Here is a 4010-nt window from a genome sequence, read left to right as displayed (position 1 = left end):
AATAATCATATAATCTGTTTTATATTTCAGTATTATTACTGAATCATATATTATAATGCTTATAAATCTTTAACTTATTAGCAAAGCTATATTTGCATACCTTATGTGACACTCTGAATCACAAAGATAAGTGGTCAAGTGTAGATTCATGGGGATAAAAAATTAGGCATCTCTTAATATAAGAAACTGGTTTAGTCACTCAGTTGTATCTGACTCTTTGCAATACCAAGGACTGTAGTCTGCCAGGCTCCTCTGTCCATGGGATTCTCCAGGCAAGAATATTGGAGTGGATTGCCATTCCCTTCTCCAGAGAATCTTCCTGACTCAGGGACTGAACCCTGGTCTCCTGCATTGCAGGCAGATTCTTTATCATTTGAGATATAGGGAAGTCCTTTTTGCAATACACATTGCAAAGAAAACCTTGTCTGCTAGAAGAGAAGAGACAGAATGACAAAGGAAACCAGCAATGTGCTTGCATGTTGAGAGAGAGCACTCAGTTACAGAAAAGTCTATAATGAGGTTGAAGATTCAGACAAAATACCTAATTATAGACTAGCAATAACCTTCTAACATTAAGGCCTGAAATTCATGTCTTTGTCTCCAATATGCTTACTTCTGTGGATATAAGAATAAGAACACAGTACACATTATACGTCACAGTTCACAAAACATCCACAGTTTTATTCTCAAGAATATAAAATTTATGTCATATTAAGTTATATATTTATGAACGTAAATTTCTCACTTTAGAACCTGCCTAAGAAAACTCAATACTTTGGGCAAAATAAGATAAGCGTGGGACAAAAGAAGAAGGGCCAAGGAGATTTTCTGATGAGGAGTGAGAGAGAGAGAAACTCTAAAAGCAACTGCAGCTTTATTAAAGGGGACACAGTCAGTCCATCCAATTTGAGATTAAAACTTATAGATATGAACTTCAGTCCACTCTCTTATTACTGACTTAAAAACCATCCTACCTAGTTGTCTTAATTACCATCCTTTCTTCAGCAATCACTGGATTTTTTGCTTAATCTCCTGCGTTCGTACCCCATAAGCAATGGGGTGAGGGCTGCAGGAATGACATAGTGGATGACATCGAGCAAGACTGGCACATTAGGGGACACCTTCTTCTTTGTCACATGAGAGAGGACAAAGACCAGGAGGATGGTGCTGAAGAAGAGGATAAGGATGAAGTGGGAGCCACATGTGCTTAGGGCCTTGGCTACAGCTCCTTCTGACTTGAGTCTCAGAACAGCCCGCAGGATGAGGGTGTAGGAGAGGAAGATGAGGATTAGGTCAGATCCCAGCAGTGCCCACCCAAATGCAAACAGATAAAAACGACTGATAGTAATGTCATCACAAGAGAGCCTGGACACAGACATTAGCACAGATGCAGTTCTCAATGACATCTCTCCCACAATAATGGAGTCGTCCTGAGAGAATGGGGATGGGAAAGATAGTAAAGGAATTTCTTGCCAAAATAAAAATGGCTGCCTTGACAACAAGTTGGTCAGTGATGATGGATGTGTACCTCAGTGGATGGCAGATGGCCACATAGCCGTCATAGGCCGTGACCGTGAACGTGCAGGACTCCATGGCAAGGAAGGAACTCATGTTGAACATCTGAAGGAAGCAGGTGAAGAAGCTGATGGACCTGAGATCAAACCAAAAGATGGCCAGGACCTTCGGATGACAGTGAGGCAGAGTACCATGTCCAGCAGAGACAGGAGGCTAAACATGTAGTACATGGGCTCATGTAGAGAGGCCTCCAGCCGGATGGTGGTCAAGAGGGTGGTGTTGGCCCTCATGGCCAGTAGAAAGAAGAGGCTAAGGGGCAGGGACAACCAGAGTTGCCAGCTTGGGCACCTACCAAAACAATTGAGGAGGAAATCTGAAGCCTCAGTGAAGATATTCCCATTTTGGTGTGCTGTCATATTTTGTCATTTATTTCTATAGCTTTCTTTTAGTGACCTGTAAAATTAAGATTAAAAATTAACTATTGATTTGAGGTATATGAAAATAGAACTTGCTTTACCTAGTGATTTGTGGGTCCTAGCAGGCTATCTTGAATCAGGAGAATTTATCTGTTATCCTTTTTGTTATTCTACTCACTTATTCCTATTACTTTAGAGAGTGTAAGGGGATGAAGTTATATGATTTGTTTATACATGTTTGATTTATTCAAGGTTATTTTTTGATTAATTAAGTCTTTACAGAAACTAAAAGACATAGAAAATTACTTAGAAAACTATTACATTTTGTGACAAATTATTGTCCAAGTTTGTACCTGCAAGTTTCTTCCTGTTTTTTTTTTTTTTTAAAGACCATACAGAATGTGTCACATCCACAATTTAACTATAACAATGCATGCAAAGAAATAACAGAGACTGTCACAAACTAGGGACTCACATAAATAGCTGTAAACTTCCATCCACCCCTATCTGATCTTTCAGCCACATTTATTTTGAGTTATATATTTAAAAATATTATACTGCAAAAATAGAGTTAGTTAACTGGATTCTTCCTTATAAGTCATTTTAACTTGTTTCCTATGGATTCTTTCTAAAATTGCTTTTTTTCTATTTCTTAACCTTCATATCAATGGCACCCCACTCCAGTACTCTTGCTTGGAAAATCCCATGGACGGAGGAGCCTGGTAGGCTGCAGTCCATGGGGTCGCCAAGAGTCGGACACGACTAGGCGACTTCACTTTCACTTTTCCCTTTCATGCATTGGAGAAGGAAATGGCAACCCACTCCAGTGTTCTTGCCTGGAGAATCCCAGGGATGGGGGAGCCTGGTAGGCTACCGTCTATAGGGTCACACAGAGTTGGACATGACTGAAGTGACTTAGCATAGCATAGCATAGCATAGCAACCTTCATATCAGTAGAATTCCTAACTTATTGAAGAAACAACCTTAACATGAGATTGAGTAATTCCTCCAAGCTATGCTGGACTGATTGTTGCTGTTGTTTAATTTCCAGGCCATGTCCAAGTCTTTGCAAACCCAATGACTGTAGCCTGCCAGGACCCTCTGTCCATGGGATTTACCAGGCAAGAATACTGGAGTGGGTTGCCATTCCTTTCTCCAAGAGATCTTCCAGACCCAGATATTGAACCCAGGTCTCCCCTATTGGCAGGTGGATTCTCTACTGCTGAGGCACTAGGGAAGCCCTACTGCTGGGCTGATGAAAAACATTCTTTTGACTGCAATAATGTGAGGGTGATGATGTCCACCTTTAAAGCCCTTCCATCTCCTTTGGATTTCCTCTTTCCATCTTCAATATAGTAATCCACATACAAGTCCCTGTCCTCCCCGCCCCACCTTCAAACACTTCTAGGCACTTATTCAATGTTGATATTGCTTTCTTGTCATTTAAACATTCCCTCATCATGCTGTTAAGGACTAGTGTCACAAAACTTAATTAGGAAATGTCCTTAGTTTAAAAGAGGGAAAAAGAAAGCCATTCTAAGGACAATGGGTAGTACAAGAAAAAGTGCTTTAAGCAATGACAGACTCCTGCATAAACTATTATGATTGTATAGGGGAGGGTTGACTAACATACAAGGGGAATAGGCTGGAGAAAAAAATTGTGGAAAAAGTGATCTGGTATCCTTTTTTACATTAGTGATAAAGATTCTAAGATTCTCCTTCTGAATTGTGACTGAGAGTGCAGAGAAGACTGTAGCTGAGCTAAATGTACAGGTCTGTTCTTTCTGCTGCTGCTGCTGCTGCTGCTAAGTTGCTTCACTCGTGTCCGACTCTGTGCGACCCCATAGATGGCAGCCCACCAGGCTCCTGTGTCCATGGGATTCTCCAGGCAAGAGTACTGAAGTGGGTTGCCATTTCCTTCTCCAAGTCGTGTCCGACTCTTCTAGGATCCTTCAAATCATGTAGTCCATTGTATTTATTTTTTTAATTTTAAAAAATTTAATTTGCTTTATTCCAGCCTTTTTGAACACCAAAAAAGAGTTCAGCATATAGAAAAACAACATGTATGAATATATTTCT

General features: G+C 40.4%; 1 pseudogene; it reads right to left on the bottom strand.

Annotated features, from left to right (window-relative positions):
* Positions 1-987: 987 nt before the first annotated feature.
* LOC102409807 lies at positions 988-1931 on the bottom strand (annotated as a pseudogene).
* Between the last annotated feature and the right edge of the window lie 2079 nt (positions 1932-4010).

Source organism: Bubalus bubalis, chromosome 16 (genome assembly GCF_019923935.1).
Source record: "Bubalus bubalis isolate 160015118507 breed Murrah chromosome 16, NDDB_SH_1, whole genome shotgun sequence".
NCBI lineage: Eukaryota > Metazoa > Chordata > Mammalia > Artiodactyla > Bovidae > Bubalus > Bubalus bubalis.
The sequence above is the reverse complement of the archived record's forward strand: the minus strand, read 5'-3'. Positions and strand labels throughout refer to the sequence as shown.